Here is a 22,978-nt window from a genome sequence, read left to right as displayed (position 1 = left end):
TTTTTTTCAGAATCGCAGACATGTTTTGTATCATATTTGCGTGATTTCGATTCTGTCCTAATCCTAGTTCGATCCTCACTCATCAAACATCAAAACCCAGCATACACCGACACACACACACACACCCACGTTCTCACTCACACGCACTTAGATAAACTCACACACGTTAACACATCTTCAGACACACACACACACACACACTCGCACACACACGAACGCTCTCACATCAAACGTAACTCGTCTGCCAGTGTCATTCATCCATAGTCTCGCCCCCAGTCAATGGAAGACGTCATCCCATGCTTCCTCCTTAGCCTCAACCTCTCTCTCTCCCCTATCTCTCTCTCTCTCGCTCTCTCTCCCCTCTCTCCCTCTCCTCTCTTCTCACACGAGAGCCATCACAGCTCATTCTATTCCCCTATCCATCATATGTGGTCACTAGAGATCGATACCTCAAATAAAGTCATTGTTGAAATGTAAACCAATACTTGATCACACCCAGGACGAACTCCGTAAACCATATTTCCCCCAGATTTCTTTGAAAAGGATCCACCTCCCCCTACCACACACACACTTCCACACACACACAAACTTCCACACGCACATGTACTTATCCTTTCCATCCTCTCGTCTTCCTCTTTCTTTTTTTTTCTCTATTTTATATCGTTTCAACTACTCCTTGATCTGTTATAAAAATCGATTCTTTTGGTGTGTCGATACTTGCCGGGACAACCTCTTAAAACTTTACAACCGACCATCCTTATTTAGTTTTTCTGACCTCCTACTTTCTGTCCCGCCTTTTTTTTTTTCGCTGTCTCTTTCTTTCATTTGATTTCTTCCTCACCAAACGGAGTGAAAAGACATTAGCTTGGAGTCCCTCAGTTGTTCCTACTTGATGCGAAAGTGTGGCAGACAGCCAAGCTGACATTAAAGACAAGACCATTCTCTGACGACAGACTAAGATCATTCTCTGACGACAGACTTTAGCAGAAGTAAATAAAAAAGGGAACGGGGTTTCCCGAAAGCAAAAAAAAAAAAAAAAAAATTCAACTTCCTGTGGCTCCCCTCTCCCCCCCCCCCCCTCCCCCCAAAAATGTTCAGTCAAAGTTTCCCATTTAAAGATTTACTTAAAAACAAATTTTTTTTTTTCATCTACATTAATTGGAGAAGTTGTATTTGCTGATTCTTGGACTGGATCTTAAAAAAAAACAAAAAAAAAAAACTAGTGTCTCGCTTTACTGCAAAGTGGATATTGGAGATTTTCACGATGTCAAGGACACTAAATTGAACTTCGACCTTGCCAACTAAACAAAACCAACAAACAGTAGAGATTTAAAAAAATGTTGGTTCTGCTGTGCTGAAATGTGCACTTTTAAAAGACTTCCTTCAATGTTGTACACCGGATGCGCCAAAAAACCTGGTTATTTTTAGGCTAGCAGCCATGTGTGAAAATATCCAATAGCCCCTGTCATTCCTATCACTTTGGGATCACAGCATATCATGTTCAATTATAACACTCTGCCAGGCAAGTGCTACAGAAAAACGCATGACGTCGGCGGAATTCCATAATTCTACTAACATTCTCTAGGAATGACCAGACGTTCTGTTAGACCAACTTTCTTTTGTTCTGTAGAAATTGATTTTATTTTTGTTTCACGTTGAGGTTGAATAATTGTTGAGGATGTTAAAATAACATCTCTGTATAAGTTACTATGACCCTAGCTATCATGGCAGTTTCTTTACTTTATTGATGACAAACATATAGATCTCAGCTTAGTGACCTGTTAAATAAAAAGGAATATAACCCCCTTTAGACCTTGCGATCGAGAGGTCAGATGATGGAAAGGTCATCTGTTTCTGATTATCTACTTTCCCCAACTAATGTCAGGTATCTATTAGAGTTGGATGTACTCATGGACGCAATTCAAAATCCAAGTTTTCACCGAGATTAGAACCTAAAATCTCTCGGTTCGAAGCCAAGCGATTAACCACTCAGTCCCAACGCCCTCTTAGTGCTGTCATTTAGGCTGGACTATTAGTGTTTGATCAAATATAGTTTTTAGAAGGTATGTAAACCTGTTGACACCTTACTAACCATTTTGTTCCCACAAGCGAGCTAAGGCGATTTTGTGTATAGACTCGCTGGCGAAAAAAATGACATCTGGAGTGTGTCAGTGTGTTAAGGGATATTAGTTTCTGATTCTCTCGATAGAGATATTGGGGCTTGTTTTTTTTTTTTTTTTTGTTTTTTTGTTGTTTCTTTTGTTTGTGGATTTATGTATTTGATTTGGAGTATTGTATAAAGTATTTCTTTTACCGAAATTAACTCATTACCACTGGACTGTGCTTCGGCAAGAAGTCTGCTATCAGAGTGACAACGGCGTTCAGAGAATCGGTGCGTTCTTTTTTTTTTTAATTGTTTCCGCCCACGTCTTAACATTATTAATGAGTAATGTGGATTAATGTGTTAAAAATACGTAGACGTTGGATGTTAAACAGTTTGCAGCACACAGTGCCGCACCCTGGCAGAGCCTGCGATGCCGCTGACCCCTTAACAGAAGCCCCCATTAGTAAAAGCTCATGCTGAGATTACTCAGCGCACGTGAAAGAAAGCGGGCAGTGAGTTTTAAGGTCGACCTGTCCCCGTACAGACCCGTTACCGCACACGGACCAGTTATCTCTCATGTCCTTGTCTCCATCGCCCTTCATGCTTAACGCGACATTCATAGAGAATGTTCCGTACTGTTTCATCGTCCTCGATCGGCACCTTCGACACGGAGTCACGGAGGTCACGCCTCGATGCCGTGGTGGCACCGTGTGACGGAGAGTTCTCCGAACCGTCCGAAGTAAACAACAATCGACAGTGACCGACTCAGAACTGGGATAGGACGGCCTGCTCTTCACAATTAAGTTGCCACCACACATCCTTTCGGTCTGGTCTTCTCATCTGTCTTGTTGGCACTGTGTGATGTAATGTTCTCCAAACCGTCCAAAGTAAACACCAATCGGACAGTGACAGACTCAGAACTGGGATAGGACGGCCTGCTCTGCACAATTAAGTTGCCACCACACATCCTTTCGGTCTGGTCTTCTCATCTGTCTTGTGGGCACTGTGTGATGTACTGTTCTCCAAACCGTCCAAAGTAAACACCAATCGGACAGTGACAGACTCAGAACTGGGCTAGGACGGCCTGCTCTGCACAATTGATTTCCCACCACGCATCCTTTCGGTCTGGTCTTCTCATCTGTCTTGTGGTCCGAATCGTAAGTAAAGCCATCTCCGCCTCTGATACGAATAATCTTTTCAGGAAGCAGAGGTTTGCATCCACTTTTTATTAGTCACAAAAATACATGACATCCATGATGCGTGCTGCAATAAGAAAGGCAATCATCAAATCAAACGGAACCATATCACTGCGGTTTTATTATGCTCCATGGGCTAAATTTCCGAAAGGCTGGATGGTTCCAAAATAACAAAGTCCGCGAGACGTGGTTTGGACGCCATCGCGCTGCTTTGTTTCTTTTATTATTAATATTATTTACCGAACCGAGGGCTCCCTGGTTCAAATCTCGGTGAAGGCTGGGATTTTGAATTTCGGGAGTTTTGGGACGCCCTGAAACCACCTAACTGTTATCTGTATGTTTATTAATTCGGAAAAAGTGAAGGCGGTTGGTCGTTGATGTAGATTTTCTGTTATGTGTATATGGTTTCTAGAGGTTCTACGCCATTTTTTTTTAAAATAGGGATTTACTGTACCATCATTAACGCCATAATCCCTGCGTTTATATATGACATTTCCGTCAACAGATTTAACTTTCTCGCGTACTGACTCAAAACATATACAGCTTTCTTTTGGTGAATGTATTTAGCATATTCAATGACTCTACCCTTTGCTTTGATTTTGACTAGGTGATATCGCTTTTAATTACTAAACACATTCGATTGCAGATTTGCGACGCGATCTATTTGGTCTTTATAACTGGTTGATAATTAAAAATTCAATTTTTTTTTGCGTCACATGTTCCACTGGGTTTAATAGGCATACGTAATTCTATATTATTCTTGGAAAAGCTACGTTAAAAAAAATGCTTCATTGAAATCGTCTGTGGCCAACGATTAACCAGGGGAGAGATGTGGCCGTTAAACGACCATCTGATTATAGATCTGGCTGAACTCAAGTTAATCCTTGCTGTCCTCATCTTGCTTAAAAAAAAAAGTAAAGTGCTTAACTAAAACCACGCGATCTATACATGGATGATGTAAAGATCATCTGTTTTTATTACCAATGGTCAACAAGGGTCTTATATGACCAGCACAACGACCAACCGCCTTAACTTTCACTAGCTCATGTCAGGAACCCATCAGAAGCAGATGGACTCTTCAAACCTTTACCAAGATTCGAACCAGAGCTCCAACGTTCGGAGGCCAGGCACCTGACGATTCATCTAGCACGCCCCTCCCTCAGCTTGCTATCTTAACATCAATTTCAGCTTCAGCACTGACCAAACTGGAACACACTCACACATACACACACACAGAGTAGGAAACACATCTACGAGTAGTGTACTTGAAGCCTCCAATCTCTTCCACCCACTCATGAAAACATACGCCCTCCAAAACGCCCCCCCCCCAAATGCCCCCCAAACATCTCCTAAGGAATGCTATAACCTCTTCATTGTGAACTTTTTCTACCAGTTTCCCCCAGCGGCGTCAACCGAACGCAAGGAGAAGCTATTTTCTTTGTTTTCTGCAGGACGTCACTTTATGACAACGCCCTCAAGCTCACCCCCCCTTCCCAATCCCACGTACCGTGATTGCCCCCTCCTCCTGGAACTCTTTCCTTCATTCATCCTACTCCGCCCCATCCCGAAATGATGGCTTCCATCACCCCCCAAAAAATGGCATCGTTACTTATCGTTTCTAACAAACAATCATTTGACCTAGGGGGGTTCAGCATATTTTTCCTTTCCTAGCATTTGTTTTCTTAAAGACATACTGGAAAAAAGGTTTACAGGGCCTCATGGTGAAGGACTGGGCTGTAGAGGAGCATGTTGGCGGTCGTGCTTCTAGCATGATAGATTTAGTGCAGATATGTATGTAGGCTATTTACAAACTGGAGATATCCTATTCCTATATCATTGTTTCTTTAAGATCGGCTCCTCCTTCCATCTCTCGTTCTTTTACATTTTATTTTCTAGGGGGAAAAATTGTTCCAAAACCGCTCTCAAGGGAATGAATTACTTAAACAAAAATGGAGGGAGAGTTGTCTTTTCCCTTATCGTATCAAACCGTATCGCTGCGTGAGCTAACCAAGGCTGACAAGTTAAGTTGTTGGTGGTTTTATGTTGTTGTTTTTTTTCTGTTGTGATAGTCTAGGTTGTTTTTTTTTTCAAGGAGTAAGTGTCTGTGGTGGATGGTGTGGGGAAGTTCTGGCTAGGAGAAAATTTGATCCCTTGGGCCTAGAGTGGACGAAACACTGTGGGCAGATAGTGAAATCTATCTACAAGATCATTGTGTCACTTAAAACATCGGCCGATTCTCAAGTCGTAGTTATCTGTGCTACTTATCGTTGTAACGATTATTATTGTTACAATTATCTGCAACACTTATATAAAGAATAGTTATGCAGCTTTCTTGTCAACCACTTTTATGTTATAAGTATATATTTATGTGTGTATATAGTAATTCTAGTTATATGTTATAGTACATGGTATGTTATAAATATTACCAACACATCAACCCTAATAAGCAAGTCAAGGAACTGATGGTGATAATGATGATGACGTGCTTGTTAGTTTTTTCCATGACGGCAGGGCATGGCAGCGGGCACGGTTTGATCCTAGGACCATTAAAGCGAAAAGACAGTCCAGAGCGCATACAACACAACCAGGAATCCATCCCGACTTTTAAGTCACAAGACAGAATCGAGGGACTCAATGATTTGGCATCAAATAAATGATGTGTGTGTGATGTGTGTGTGTGATGTGTTGGATGTTAAAGAGAAAGATGATAATACTATTGAACACTTCGATCTCTCCCACCCCCAATACAAAAAAAAATGTATGAGATTCGATCTTAGATATTAAAACAAATTGAACTTCGAATGTTTGTAATATGTACCCGGATTTTAAAACTTTTACATAGCGCAACTTTCATGATTATTTATATTATTATTATTATTTCTATTATTATTATTATTATGACGATGATGATGACGATGGTGTATGTTACTGATGACGATGGCGATGATAATGATGTTAATGACGAGGATGACGACGATAATGATGATAATGATGATGTTAATGATGACGATGACGGTGATAATAATAATGATGATGATGATGACGACGATGACGATGATGACGATGATAATGGTGATGAAGATGATAATGATGATGATGATGATGATAATAATGATGATGATAATGATGATGACGATGATAATAATAATGATGATGATGATGACGATGATAATGATGATGACGATGATAATGATGATGATAATGGTGATGAGGATGATGATAATAATGATAATGATGATGATGATGATAATTATGATGATGTTAATGACGAGGATGACGACGATAATCATGATAATGATGATGAGGAGGAGGTGGATGACAACGATAATAATAATGAGGATAAAGATAATGATAATACGAGGTTCTATTGTACTGCTCATCGTAAACAGTCACGTTTAAAAACAAGTTAAAACCCGGCGCCCTTTGTTGAAATCACGTTCATCGAAGACGCCCCCATCTCATTTTTACTTAGGCCTTCTTTTTGTTTTTGTTTTTTTAAAAGTAAAATACAATTTGAAGAGATCATGCTGCGCGCACGTCAGTGAACGGTCAGACCAAAGTCAACTATGGAGCATACTTTGAGAGTCATAGATTAAGGATTTTGTTATTTTTAAGAAATCGATAGTTTCATGATATGCGAAGAAAACAGTGTTTCAGATTCACAGGACAAAAATACGACGGACAAAAATGCAGACAAAGAAATGAAGAGGAAGAAATGCATAAAAAAAAATTCAAAGGCAGAAATGTAGAGGAAGAAATTCAAAGGCAGAAATGTATTGGAAGAAACAAGAAATTCAAAGGCAGAAATGCAAAGGAAGAAATTCAAAGGCAGAAATATAGAGAAAGAAATTCAAAGGCCGAAATGCAGAGGAAGAAATTCAAGCGCAGAATGCAAAGGAAGAAATTCAAACGCAGAATGCAAAGGAAGAAATTCAAACGCAGAAATGCAAAGAAAGAAATTCAAACACAGAATGCAAAGGAAGAAATTCAAACGCAGAAATGCAAAGGAAGAAATTCAAACGCAGAAATGCAAAGGAAGAAATTCAAACTCAGAAATGCAAAGGAAGAAATTCAAACGCAGAAATGCAGAGGAAGAAATTCAAACGCAGAAATGCAGAGGAAGAAATTCAAAGGCAGAAATATAGAGGAAGAAATTCAAAGGCCGAAATGCAGAGGAAAAAATGTGCCGGTTGAACCATGGATAAAGAAATACGGAAACGAAGAAAGAAGAAACAGACATAAAGGAAAACAGGAAAATTAGAAATGAGATATAGAGCAGGACAAATTATACAGAAAGAAAAAGAAAAAAGAATACACAGGTAGAAATATGGAGGATGAAATAAATAGAAATTTAAATGGAGCAAAATCTACTGAGAAAGGTATGATTACAAAAAAAAAAATATACAGGGAGAAATAGAAAGAAACAATGAAACTACAGTGGAAGAAATATAAGAAGTTAAACATCTTTGAATTGGGTTGTAAAACATTTTAACGAACCCAAAGTTCGCGAGCCGAAGTGCCAGCGATCCTTGTTGGGTTGGCGATTTGACGTCTGAAGTTTCTAGCCTGAACTCTGAATGGGTTCCTGACTTCGGCTAGGGAAAGAATGAGCGACAGGTCATTGTCATGGTCACACTCCCCAAACGTTGGTCTAGAGATAATTGAACTTCACAGTTACTTGCCTGAAGAGCTCTGCGTCTCGAACGTTCGAGCTGCTGGCTGCTTCAAAACAAATTACAATACAATGCAGCAACGAACGAACCAGCTAAAAAAAGACCAGGGAGGAGTCCCATTTTTAAGTTAATTGCTGTGACCTGCTCGTTATGTTTTTTTTTTTAAAGTATTTTTTTTTTCGTTTGAAGATCCGGCTTACATCCAGACCATTCGATATAGAAGGCCTGAACACAGACCTGCAACGTCACAACCTGTGGGCAATTCAAGTAAACTATACATGGAGACCAAACGTTATATGTTGTAACCTAGCATTATTGAGAGAAATAATCGCTGATCTTTCGCTGATCTTCAGAAAGACCTTTTAGATATCGTATTGTAAAAAAAAAAAAAAAAGACAGTCCGGATATATCACGTTCCGGATAAAAGAAGTTCTACAGTATTACATTACACTATAAAGCAAAACCAGAAAGGTTTGTAAGCATCATATTTTGATATTCTAATCCTCACGCATCTAAATGTAAATAATCAAGATTTTTTTTTTTTATTTTCATGTGTTCAATGGTTCAGCGCAGAGCTAATCTGCTACTGTGACGTCTCCAGGAAGTGATGTCAGAGAACAAGCAGACGACATGACAACCGGCCGACATTGTTTTTGGATGTCAATGCTAGTTTCGTACAAACATTTTTATTCAATCATTGTACTTGGAACTACTCATGTATTTTCTTTTACTTGATCTTTGTTAGTCTATTGGACTAAATGGTCAAACTATTTGTAATCCTCACACATCCACTTCCGACTTAAAAAAACAAAGCAAACAAAAACAAAACATAACAAGCAGCTGACATTCCAATACAATATTCGTGTTACCAAGTGTGTGTGTGTGCATGTTTGTATTGGCTGCTAAAATCTGATGTAACTACTGCTGTGGTTGTTTTAATAATAGATGTAAAGTAGATCTAGGTCTAAAAAGAAGTATTATTTACTAGCTCCTGGAGTTCGTTTTAAAACCAAACAACATATATTAAATTCTATAAAATACTTGATAAAACTGTTTATAATGTCAACAGTTACTAACGATGATGTCTCACCATTAAAAGAGGAGTGAGTCGTTCTGCTGTCCGTTAAAATTATCCCATCATTCCTATTCAGTTAATATCCCATAATTCCTAGTTCCGTCTAACATAAGTCTATTTATAGTTTCGTCAAATTCCCGATTAAACTAAACCTATAACACTATTTCGTTGGATTGATGCATTAGGAGTGGAAACGAAAGGAGTGTACGGCCGATACAGAGGAAGTTGAAGTCGTAGAAGAGAGACAACACGACGCCTGTTGATCGTAGTGTTAAAGTGAACTAAAGATGTAAACCTTTTGACTACTTGTTATTTCATCCGTGGTTCTACACATTACACCCACAATGAAAATGAAAGCTGTATGTATCTGTCAATAATCTTCATTTTTAGTTTATTAGTAACACACGTTTTCTACTTTTATTGAAGAGTCTTTCTTTTTTTTATCTCGTCAGTTGTACTTCCAAAAGAATTCGTTGGACTAGCGACACCCCCAGCGATCACCTTCAACAACACGTTTGCGAATTTCGACACGTTCTGGTGTTTCAAGACGTTTCCAGAATAGACTTGCAGCTTTATCTACATCAGATGACCTTGCGAACTGTAAACCATCTCTTGGAGATCTACCTTGGCCTAGAAATTTCGACCTCTGGGTAAGACGTAAAGAGAAACAGGGATCGCATCTTCTGAACTTTGACCCTTGGAGCGTCACTGTTTACAGTCGTATAGGGTTGCAAAGATTTCAAGCAGAAATTTGTGCCTGTCTGTCTGCCTGTTTGGAAGAATGTGGGGAAATAATTCGCGAGAAAAAAAACACGTGATCATTTAGGCATATATTGTGTTGTAGTACAAATAAAGCAGTTTTCGCACTGGGATGTGTTATAGAACAGTTAATTTTAAATAGAATATTGGTGATAAGTAGATGATTTATCTAGTAGACAATGTGAAAAGAATAAGGAGGTTGGGCCAAGAAAATCCACTAGACTTGAATGAGATTGATGTAACTTACCTTTAGCATCAAAACAGAACACTAAAACATCAAAAACACTGCAACACACTAAAACCTTATGTTCCATTGCACTAAAACCATAACACCAAAGCTCCCTAACACCACAACACACTAAAAACGAAAACTCCATAACACTAAAACACCCGAATTCCATAAACACTATAACAACCTAACACCTAAAAAAACACCATTATGAAAACACTAACATCAAAACAGCCCAATGCAGTTTAACAAAGCAATGAAACCTCTAACACTTAAAAGTGTGGTTTTGAGTTTTGCCATCTCTCTACGTTACACCATTGCCGCTATCTCTAGCTATGAAGCAATGAGAATCCATACTAATCTAATTGAGTGTTGTGGGTTGGTTCTCACTTTCGGCGGAGAAAAAAGTACTTTTTTTTTTCAGAAAGCTTATATCATCTCAACCTGACTGTCTGACACTCAATATCGGAGCAAGCAGAAATTTCGCACAATTATTATTTTTTTTTACCTTTCAGCAGAATAATCAATTTTAAAAATTTAACCAATTAGTTAAATTATCTGTTGGTAATTAATTATTGTGTTTGGTATCTCGAACAAGGGAAAGAAACTGTACTTTACTGAAGTGGTAGTATAAGCTGAATAACCCTTTATAGGTTGCCTCTCTAAATTGAAACATACTAGATATAACTATACAATCTTGTCTAGTCATAAGTACCTCACTAGCTGGATGGTTAGCACATCGGGCAGAGTTCAAATTCAGGTTGTTCCCATTTTTTTTTTGTAAATGCTTTTAAAAAACAATTACGGTAAAATCCACCAAGATATCCCTTTCTTTCTCTCCCCCTTTTTTTTTTTTTTTTTTTCATTTTCCCAACTGGTCTAGACAAGTGAAAAGGATCATAGCGTATTGAGAAAACTACAAGTATGAAATAGCGCTAAACAAAAAACTGTTGGTACAAATATTTCTAATCGCACAGATTTATTGTTATTATCTAGATCGATTACAAATTTAATTCCATGACTGATCCAAAGTAACTGATACAGTCACACTTCGTATAAGCTTTGCCTTTTTGTAATAATATTATGTTCATGTTGTTCTTGTTTCATACCTATGAATCTAGACGTGAATCAAAGTCTTTGAGAGTACTTAGAGGACGTTGTACTGAGTGCCATAAAATATGTCCTGCAAATTTTTAATTCTAGAAATGGACAGACCTAACGCACAATCACCCCAAGATCAAGAATAGTTCGAAGGGAAAGTTGACTTTCTGTTTTCAGAGGTAGATACGAATTGTAGAGCTAGAAAGAAAACTTGATTTAAGCTAGACAACTCAAAGGCAGAATACAAAAAAAAAAAACAACAACAACAACAATATCGTTTATTATCCGCATTTATCTGCCCTTGTAAACTATTGTTCAACAAGCTACATCAAGCTCTTTGTGTGATCTTTGGCGTGGCTAGTGGTTCACGTGACAATGTGTGACACGCCCCTTAGTTTGATGTATGCCCTTTGATGAAAGGCTGTCATCGTAAGAAGCGAAAAACTCTTTCCTGGGTAGAGTTGAGGTGACAATGATACGATACCATGGCAACTTAGAAGTGTCATTCATGGAAAACCAGTTTAACGAACTAAGGACTCAGGACATCTGGGCGTTACAACAAGTACAATGTAATTATAAAAACACCCATGCTGACGAGATAGTTAGATAATCAAAACAAACCATTAGGTTTTATGAAAAGAATTATTTTTTTTCCAAAACAAACGAGAACTTTAAAATAAAATGTTATTTAATTTTAATTAGACCAATATTAGTCTATGCCAGCGGTTCTCAACCTTTTAAGCTCGGCGACCCCTTTTTATAATCCCCAACCCTGCCGCGACCCCCCAGCCGACACACACATACTGCAATAGAAGAGTAGGCAATAATAACCCATATTTTCGATGGTCTTAGGCGACCCCTGGCAAATGGTCAATCGACCCCCAAGAGGGACGCGACCCACAGGTTGAGAACCCCTAGTCTATGCTACGTTTCCTATGTTCCCTGGGTCCACCCAGCTCTACTGGGTACCTGACTTAGGTTGGGGAAAGTAAAGTAGGGTGGTCATTGTGCTGGACACATTAAACCCTTCTCGTTAACCGTTGGCCACAGAAACAGATGACCTTAACATCATCTGCGCTATAGCTCGCAAGGTCTGAAAGGAGGACAATATTTTTTTTTTAAGTTAATGATACATCAATTAAGAAAAGCAAGAAACTAGTACAGACGCAGTCATGTAGAAGTAAGATTCATAACAAAGGAATATTCACCTTCAGCTGGAGTAACACTGTTACTACTAATATTTACGGTAATGTCTTCGATTCCGAAGATTAACGATGTGTGCAGTGCTTCACATGACAAAGCAACCCCAGTTTAGACCTACATATTTTTTTCGCATCTCGTGCAGACAAAGCCGATGTCAACCGGCGGTCTATTTAAGTTTTCTTTCTATCTAAAGGCGCTTCTCTTCAATAAGGGCTTTTCTTTATGTCTCAGGTGTGTGTCCCGCAGTCTTTGTGAGAGCTCATCATTAATTTAACTAAACAAAGGTACACTTCATAATAGAAAACTAAAACTAAAGCAGCGATAATATATAAAACCCGTAGGTACGTGTTCTAATCCTGATGAAGACTGGGATTTTTAATTTCGGGATCTTTGGCCATTAAGCTCTAATGGGTACACTAGTTGGGGAAAATGTAATGGCGGTTGGTCGTTGTGCTGGTCACATGGCACCCTCTTTAGCCGTGGGCCACAAAAAAAACAGATGACCTTTACATCATCTGCCCTATAGATCGCATGGTCCGAAAAAGGGATTTAAAAAAAATATAATCATAAAACACTAAATCACAAGATTAAAATAAAAAACAATCAAAAAAATTAGTCCTGAAGACATAAAGATAAAAGTACATTTGTTAGTCCATATACTAGGAAAAATACCTAGAAGTGCTTCTCTTCTCTGGTACTGAAGCGGGTTGCCTGAATCAGTCAGGAAAAACCAAAGGTCTAGCTGAGTCAAAGCTGAGTCAAAGTCTCTACTTACCTTGTACGACTAGGCTAACACATGATAAGCGCAGGACGTAGTTTTGTTTGTTAGAAGAAACGTCTTCTTCCTCTTCTTGTCCTATGAGTAAAGTCTAAGACTCTTGGGACTCTTATAAGATAGGATATTAACTCTTTCTCTCCGTAATTATTTACCACATTCTGGTGGAATCAACGCTGGTATCGTCAGTTAGGAGGAAAAGAGTTAAAACCATCTATATTGTGCACTAAACATTTCTCTCTCTCTCTCTCTCTTTTCTTTCCTGCCTTCGCCTTTCTCTATCGTCTTCCCAGCAATCTACGTGTTTCACTTATCTGTTGAACAGTGTGTCCTGTCTAACCACTAACAATGTCAATCTTTCTCCTCAATCTGTCTTAATTTCTCTCCCCACCTCTACCCCCCTCTTCCTCCCTGTGCAGCTCCAAGTAATTTGATTTCAATCCATTAACACAATTTTCTTTCATTAATTTTTTTTCCACATTCTTTCAATCCTTTTTTTTCCTCCCCTCGAGAACAGAAAATTTAAAACAAAAAAGTCTATAGCATCTGGGGTTCTAGCAAGAATCGCATCGATCACATCTACAATAGGACGTATTCAAAATATCTCGTACATTGATTTATGCATCGTCTTAAGGAACTTTTTTATTTCTAAATTCCAATTTTTGACATCAAGGAGCTAAAGTTATAAAATATTTTGATAACTATACATACAAAATTACGTTTACTGTCAATAGTCATTAGCTGCTATTTAAACACCACACATCACTTAAAAAATTAACAGCATCAGAATAAAGCAAAAGACACTTGAGACACTCGAATACATGGGCATAGCAGGGGGAGTTTGGGGTTCAACCCCCCCCCCCGCAGGGACTTTAGAGACGATTTTTTTGCTTTGAATTTGTTTATTTTAGGTGAGATTTTAATACTAGACCATTACTTGCCCCAGCACAGCCAAGGGGGGTTTGAGTTTAAAACCACCTACCAGGGAGTTTTGCAGTTACCCCCCCCCCCTCTTCTATAAAACAAAAGACAAAAAAAAAATGCAAACGACAATTCCCAAATTCCATGAGCATAGCTAAGGAAGATTTTGATTTTAAAACTCCTTCCGAAATTAACGATAAACCCCCCTCTTCAATATATGACTATCCATACATCAGTCACCTGATTCTAAAAGCGTAGCAAAGAGTGGTTTTGTGTTTAAAACCCAGAGTGGTTTTGTGTTTAAAACCCCCTCCAGCGGGGTTTGCAGCTAAATACCACCTATTCAATATTAAAAAAAAGGAAAGTACACACTCAAAATAATTTGAGCGTAGCCAAAGGGGTTTTGAGTTTAAACCCCCCTTCAGCAGGTTTTGAAACTAAAAAAATACCTCTTAAATATAAAAAATAATCAAGTTACGCATTTAAAATGCTATAAGCCAAAGGGGGTTTGAGTTTAAACCCCCTTCCTCCAGAGGGATTTTTTTTAAGTTTAAAAAACCTCCAGATGGTATTGAGTTTAAAAACCCCATACAGAGAATTTTGAGTTTGAAAACCTCTCTCTTCAATATTATTCTAAAGCAAACTACAGTCATCTAATTCCATGAGCGCACGTTTACAAATTTCTACCAGTGGCTGAGCTCCATTATTAATGAAGTGCAGTGAATAGTCATCTGCCGAAATTGAAAAAAAAACAACAAATGTCCCTAAACAAAGATGGCTAAGACGGATGGCTAAGATTGCTAAGACGGATTTCAGGAGTCAGTTATAGAGATCGGGTCTCAATCAAGGAAATCCTATGTCGAACTGGGAGTCTACCCCTTAGTAAGGTTGTGACAGGGCGTCGCAGGAGGTTTGCGTATAAGAGTTGCGATGTCTTGAGGGCGATTACGAGAAAAGCGCACTTTCATGGATGTCCTCAGAGCAAGTGGGAAGAGGCTTCAGAGATTGCCAGTGACAGATTTTTGTGGAAGCAGCTTACCGCCCAAAACTTTTTAATAGCAGTATAATGTGTAGATACCTCAGAATATACATTTTGTTGGCTTTCAGTACAGGAAATAGTGCTTGGCAGCGGGGCTTCGCCCGCACCACACTGTGGGGAGCTTACGGCGCTCCCGCAAACCCCCTTGGGCGTGAAGTCTAGAATTTTTCGACTAACTACAGGAAGAACCTATGCTAGGGTACAATAAATGTCTTCCGGAAGAATGAAGATTAATCATGTGCACACACACACACACATATATATTATATATGGGGGGGGGCGGGAGAAAAAATCCCCCCGAAACCATCTCCGCCCCCCCCCCTTCCCGAAAAAAAACCTGGCTACGCCCAAGCTCGAATATATTATATTTTAAACAACGGCAACATCAACAGCAAGAGCAGCACTAACTACACTATCAATAGCAAAGCAACAACAACATAAAAAGGAACGACAAGGACACCGACCACAGAAACAACGACAAAACCACAAGACAAAAAAAATACCCATAGATCCAACCCAGCAAATACCTTAATACACGAAAAGACACAAAAACATAAACAAGAACATAAACTCCAAACCAAATAAGACCTTTCAAGAGACACCAGACTAAACAGAAGTCTAAGCAGCAATCTTAAACATGCAAACCTACAATCGACATGATCAATACATTCGTTCTTCTTGATTTAAAAAAAAAAAAGAAAAAGAAAACTTTCAGACAACTAGTCCAGGAACGTACTTCATTAAAAGCTAACATTTTGCAATACATTTCATTTAATAGCCATTAATTAATAAGTTAAATACCTACGTGACATCCTAATTAGTGGTAAGGCAAAGGTCAAGATTGATTTAATTGTATAAACAATAAATAACGGGTTTACATTTCGAGAAGCAACAGTCATTTTCAAAAAAAAGTATTTATAAACAGCCAAGGAAGCTAAGAATATGGATCCAGTTCTCTATTGTCAGTTGGAATGTTAATTTTAGATAGAGTATAAATACAAGGGATACCAATAAGTGGGGTCAGTAAATACGTTACAAGCTTCATGTTAAGTCAATTCTTGTGACTCTATTATTGGAATTAAATTAACAGCGTGTGTTCAATCTCCCGATGATTTCTGCATGAACGATGGGATTTTTTAAATTTTATCTAAAGAAACTCTTTCATCTCTACACCTAAAGAAGGAACCTCGGCATTCAATTGGATAGTGTATTATCATGCTTAGTATTTGGGTCATATCATATCAATCAATTAATTTCATTGTAATACGTTTTAGCCAAACAAAGGAAAGGATTTTCCTAACAAAGCCAAGCACTATACCAGTCAGCCAGCATGACCCTTGGAGGCGCAGTGGCTGAGCGGTAAGGCGCTTGGCTTCCAAACTGGGGGTCCCGGGTTCGAATCCTGATGAAGGCTGTTTTTATAAAAAATTTGGGATCTTTGGGCGCCAATGGGTCCGCCCAGCTCTAATGGGTACCTGACATTAGTTGGGGATAAGTAGAGGCGGTTGGTCGTTGTGCTGGCCACATGACACCCTCGTTAACCGTGGGCCACAGAAACAGATGACCTTTAAATCATTTGCCCTATCGGTCACAAGGTCTGAAAGAGGGGACTTATTTACTTACAGCATGTCCCATCAAACAGACATAGTGTACGTTTAAAAAAGAAACAAGCAAATTTAAATAAAGGTGTTTTGAAATCAGTTCCTACCTTATGAAGTTAACGGGGGCTCATAATGTCTCAGCCTATTCTTAAGCCTTCATTACTGCAAGGAGTCTTTGCACAAGTTACTCGAATCAAGCGAGGTTATTTCCGCTGAAGCTTTGTGACGTAATGTGTGGGAAATAATCTTTTCATTCATAAAAGAGACGTAAACCAAATTTATTTTTAGATGATTAGATATTTTTGACATGGCAAATTAGCTAGTAATTCTTTTGTCTTGAGTTACAAACAAACAGTTGTTTGCATTTTTCGGAAAATATTTGTTTCAGTTTTCGAAATACAAGAACTTTTTTTCTTTGAAGTTTTTCAATCCACGGAGATAGTGTTAATTAATGTCATGTAGCATAAAGCAGCTGTTACATTAAGTTTATTTTTAGATTTCTGCAGGCTGCACAGCAAAGTCATGTTGTTTTTTTTGTGGAAGAATTTTTTGAAACAGAAGCGGGCAAGATTCCATGACCATAAAAGGAGAGAAGTTAATTGTTTCCAATTATAGTAAATGGTAGATGTATTTGAAAGGACGGAGAGGGTCAGTTGTAGTTAAAATCTTGAACTAAGTCAGTTAACAGGCTTAATTAAATTGTATTGTATATTTGACTGAAGTGATTCCTAATTCCAGAATTAAGGCTTCTATTTATTTTTGAGGGATCATCGTTGCTTGAATTAATAGTTTACAATTAAATCTCCGGCATAAGGATATTGTTTGAGTGTTCAGTAATTGTTTAAAAGAAGAAATCTATATTAAATTATAACATCAGAAACGCATTGTCTGACCCACACAATCTCATCGTAACATCAAGACATCATCACATCTAGCACTCTAATAGAAATGATCGTTACAACTAATAGTAAGAGCTTTAATAATGCGGGAATCGGGGAGAAATTACAACGATTTTTGAGCTCAAGGCATTACATGATTTAAATCCGGCCCCGTTCAGACAAACCTGAGATTTGGTTAAAAACGAATTCAGTTATAGAATTCTGATTGTAGAAACTGTTGAACATAAAACTAGTACATCTTTTTGTCCCTGGAGAAAAAAAAAAGGAAACCAAATTAACATTACAGCACTGGGGATTAGAGTCAAGATCAGACAATGGAAACACCTTTGAGAATACCAAAACAGAAAGTCATTATGACGGATAATGGAGAAACGAGAGAAGCAGATACGAGTATAGTGAACAAAACAAAGTTTTCTCAATATCCGAGTTTCAAATGTATCTGTGTAAACAAACACCTTGGGTATAAGAGGCGGGGCTTGCAATGGGGGGGGGGGGAAATAACCATAAATAGTTTGATGGAATAATATGAAAGAAAATTCTTATTCTCCCCCGACCCTCAACAAAAAAATAAATAAAATAATACAATGGTATTACAATTCTATGTATCATTAAATGTAGGCCTAATTAATGGTATTAAACAAATACAATTAAAACAATAGAAGGTAGGCTATGAGTAGAGTAATTATGTTGACGGTAACCCTTAACGAAAGAAGAAATATAAAGAGACGAATTAACTGAACAAATTTCCATTATATGTTTGGTTATTTTTTAAGGGAAAAAGAATGTGTGTAATGTGTGTGTAACTACCGCATTATCGAATTAATGGTCTTTAGTACCGTACACGATTTGCATTGTAGTATGGTGTACATTATATGAATAGTGGACACAATTACTAATTTACGTCCTTCATCGGGTTCAAGTAAATTTGAATTTTAACTCTGTAAAATAATATTTACAAAACAAATTTCTTCTGGGATTAGAAATGTAATCCTTCTAAAAAGAAACCTCTATAAGGTAAAAATTTGTGTAAAAAAAAAGGTATCTTTTTATTTAAGTCTTTTGACTAACAATTACAGTCTCCCTCTAAAGCAAACAGCGCTTGTCTTCCCCTGATTTAAATCTTAGAATTCAATTTTTATTTTTAGTTTCTGAATTTTCTTTTATTTTTTTCCCATTCACTTGTAGCTCATGTGTGTGCCTGGACGCGATTCCTTTTCCGTCAAGTAATCGAAACTGCCATAACCGCTGGCAGATGATGGAAAAGCATTATTCCTACTTAGCGATGCTTGTAATCGACTCAGTTCTGGCCGGTGTCGATCACACGCGATTATCGAAGGGATTTTCATAAAACAAAGCCAGCTGACTCCTTTGACCTCACTCCTCTTTTTTTTTTTTACAATCCCTTGCCTTCCCCCCCCTCCCCAGCCCCCCTACATTCCATCATTGTTCAAAGCCCGTAATGATCCTTTGATTCAATCAGTCATTTGTTTAAAGGGGGATAATTAAGAGCCCATTGGAAAAGAAAGAAAAAAAAAAAACTACAAAAAAACATTATTATTGGCTTGACGTTTAAACCATGTCAAACGAAATGGCGAAACTGTAATAATAAAATAATTAAAAACAAAAAATCAGATCAACAAGAATGAAACAACGTTTAATTAATATTTATTAGGCTGTTGGGCTGTTGTCTGTATGAAGGACGTTTCATCAGAGTCCTTTTTTTTTTTTTTTTTTAATTTTAAACATTATGAAGGCCGATTTGTCTCTTCATTTTGAAAGGAAAATTGAACATTGACAGGCTTTTATGACAGAACAAAGTCGTTCATGGGTCTGTGTGTGTCCTCACAATTTTAAATGTGTGTGTGTGTCTACAGTTGTGAATGTGTGTGTGTGTCTACAGTTCGGAATGTTTTTTTTCTCTATATTTTGAATGTGTTTGTGTATGCGTGTGTGTATAGGTGTGTTTACAGTTATGAAGTGTGTGTGTATGTGCGTTACTACAGTTTAAATGTGTGTATGTGTGTGTACAGTTCTGAAAGAGTGTGTGTCAACATTGTTTTTTTTTGTGTTTATGTCTACAGTTCTGAATGTTTGTGTCAACAGTTCTTTATGTGTGTGTGTGTCTACATTTATTTTCAAATTTGATACATCTCAAATGTCGTAAAAAGTGTGTCTGGATCAATGCCATTCTGTTAGCTCTCAGTTAAAACACTTTGAATCAAACTAAAAAACACAATCATAGAAATTAATAAAAATTATAGTATAATAAAAAGACAACAACGAAGAATCAATATTGTTATTACTAGAAGATTTTCAAAACCGTATTTAATTTCGCGTCATTAGTTTGCAGGCAACCATTCGGGATAGTACATGGAGTGGTAATCCCAGTTTGAAGGGCCCAGATTTAAGAGTGCAATTGATGTGAAATTTGAACTCAAGTTATGACTCTGAGAACACAATGGATTAGGAGAAGTAGCCCGCCCAGAAGAGACCACAAGAGACCATCTCTTTCTCTGCTTTTCTCTCTTGGGGGTGTCTCTGTTGGTTTGGAGGGGGGAGGTGTATCTGTCTCTCTATTTTATCTTTTTTTTTTCTTTAGGTTTCTCTCCCACTCTGTATTTCTCTCTCTCTCTCTCTCTCTCTCGTTCTCTCTCAATCTCTCTCTCTCTCTCTCTCGTTCTCTCTCATTATGTGACTCTGAATCACTCACGTTTTGGACCTTTCTTACTTTTTGGGCATCACTCTCTTCCTTTTTGAGCCCCTATCTCTCTCTCTCTCTCTCTCTCTCTCTCTCTCTCTATGAGAGCTCTATCTTTCTTTTTTGAGCTCGACTTGCCTATATAAGCTATCGGCTAATCAACTTTTTTTTTAAATAATTAAAAATCTTTTTTAAAAAAATGTGTTTCATTGTAGTGTTTACCCTTTGACCTGGAAGTTCAAAGAGAAATCTTGATGAGAGGGGGGGGGGGGGTCCAGCTCTGGTTTGAACACGTGAAATCATGCGAGTGAGATACAAGTCTTTGTTTTTCGATAGCCCAGTGTTACCTAGTTTAATGCCATCCATCAACAGGCCGTAATTCCCTACCACCCCCCCCCCCAACAGGCGGTAATTCCCTCCCCCTCCATTTTTTTTTTCATCACCGTTTCTTTCATGTAGCCCCCCCCCCCCTCCCCCCCCCCCTGTTTTACCGAAGCGGAAGTGACGTCCTATATTTAGGCTGGCGCCAAACGTAACTCAAACTGTGCCACTTGAAGCTGTAGCTGCTCCTTTGGCGGTCCGCTCGCCTATTAACGGAACTGGCTTTTTAAATGCATGTAACCGGTATTACAATTGTGCTAAATATCAAATTGCGTTAGCTGAGTGGAAAAGTGGTTGGCCACTGAACCGAGGGTCCCGGATTAAGTTACATTGTGTGTTAACAGTGTGTGTATTTTTTATTTATGATTTCTTCTTGTGGAATTAAAACAATTTAAGTTGATACAGAAGAATTCTGTTATTTTCTCAGCTTAACAAAACTAGAGCATAGGTAGAGTAGTGACATTATAGAATAGCAACAAATGTTCATGTTGACCACACCTATGTACTGACACTGACAGAAGACATTGACTCCATCACGTGATCAAGCATAAACGTCTGCTTCCAGCTGTTCACTGCCCGTACATTAATCAGGGCCGGATTGAAGCATGTGGAGACCCCGGGACAAGATTTTTATTGAGGCTCCTACACTGTGTTGAAAGCTTTAATTAAGACCCACTTATGAATACAAAATACTTATATCTATTAAAAATGTAATTACATGACTGATCCAAACTAATTGATACAAATACACTTTGCATAAATATTTTTTTAAGTTTTTTTTTTGTTCTCTATTGTGGTGGACCCCGGGGCTGTAACCCCTCTAGCCCTCCATGACATTATTATTCCTCAACCAATATGAGAAATGTCTGTTGGGTTATAAACGGGCTCATGAGCTATTAGTGCATCTTCGAAAGAAACGAAAAGGAAGATTTTACAACAAGTAATGATAGATACTATACACTAAATATTAAAAAGAAATAGGATACCTGTTTTAGACCTTTTCGATCTATAAGGCAGACTTATGGCCAACAAGGGTGTCGACACAAAGACCTGACTGTCTTTACTAGCACCAACTAATGTCATAGATATGTCAGGTATTCTTTAGATTTGGTGAACTCGGGGACGTCCTGCGAATCCGAAATTCAAAATTCCCGTCTTCATCGAGATTTAAGCCCATGACTTCTCGGATGGGCTCTGAAAGCAAGCGTTTTAACACTTGGCCATTACAACACCCTCACCAAACTACAAGTGTAATACAGAGTGGGGCACAAGGATCCCCCACTTTTGGAGTGGGCACCCTATGGGCTGTAGAGAGCCAGGACATGTTCCACTCGGTAGGCTAGGTTCCACCAATTTGAACTTTTATACCAATATTTTCTTCTTTTTCACAGCCCATCATGAATTGGACCATTTGCATATAATGAAAACAACCTATATGTAATAGTGATGTATTGCACTCAGTCAAAATTCATATGTACTAGACCAGAAAATATACTTTTTAATCCATTTAAACAACACAGTTTTTTAATTTACTTTTCAGAAATATAAGCATTTTTTTTTTTACCTGGATAGTATAATTATTTTCTTAGATTCATTATTAATGTGCGAGATCTTTATGCCCAGTGTCGTAGCTAGGGTGGGGGGAGGAGGGGGAGAGTTTGAAAGTACCCCTGGGCCCCCAATTGAGAGGCCCCCAAGGTTTTTTTTTTCATTAAATATTAAGTATTATGCAAAATGCAGGGCCCCACAAATGATGGCGAATTCATAGCTACGCCCCAGTTAATACCCCACCCCTGCATAATATTCCAATCTATATACAATCATAAGATTTGTTTTAATCATTTTATTAGTTTAAACGTTTCTTTTTCATTTACTGTTTTCAACTGGTACGTCACTGTATTTGTTCTTATTTATTTCTCTCTTTTTTTTTTCCTTATATTTCTTCCACGACTTTCTTAGACGGAGTTATCTTATCTTTATCTATTCCTTTTAACACCACAACTTGGGGCAGTCACGAACGATAACTCGCATCGTATCTCCTCGCATCAGACGATCATTTGTGACACATCCATTCACTTCCCTTGTCACATGCTTGAGATAGTGCTGAATCTAACTGGCACACGCTCCGCTCGTCTGCCGTGTGTTCGCGCCACAATCCGACTCACTAAAAGCATTTTACTGGAATATCTACTTGGAGGTCGCTTACCTTAGATTGCGAAAGCGCGCCTTTTCTATTCAAATCTCTTTTTTTTTCTTATTCTTAAAATAGATTATTAAAGTCTATTTTTAGGTACTTTCTATTTGTATTTTGGTACAGCTTGAAC

The 22,978-nt window shown here is 38.1% G+C and overlaps 1 protein-coding gene across 17 annotated transcripts in view; it reads right to left on the bottom strand.

The window, feature by feature from the left end:
- The window catches only part of LOC106079313 (protein couch potato-like), a 324,431-nt gene that overhangs the window by 239,560 nt on the left and 61,893 nt on the right, over positions 1–22,978 (bottom strand). Inside the window, exon 1 of one of the 17 annotated variants that reach the window (XM_056016892.1) lies at positions 10,055–10,316. The exons of the other annotated variants lie outside the window; for them this stretch is intronic. The gene's annotated coding sequence lies outside the window, so the exon portion shown is untranslated. Of the gene's footprint in view, positions 1–10,054; positions 10,317–22,978 lie in introns of those variants that run through there. 17 annotated transcript variants of the gene reach the window in all.

This window comes from Biomphalaria glabrata, chromosome 18 (genome assembly GCF_947242115.1).
Source record: "Biomphalaria glabrata chromosome 18, xgBioGlab47.1, whole genome shotgun sequence".
In the NCBI taxonomy this organism is placed as follows: Eukaryota; Metazoa; Mollusca; class Gastropoda; family Planorbidae; genus Biomphalaria; species Biomphalaria glabrata.
Note: the sequence above shows the minus strand (reverse complement) of the source record. Positions and strands in the feature narration are given on the sequence as shown.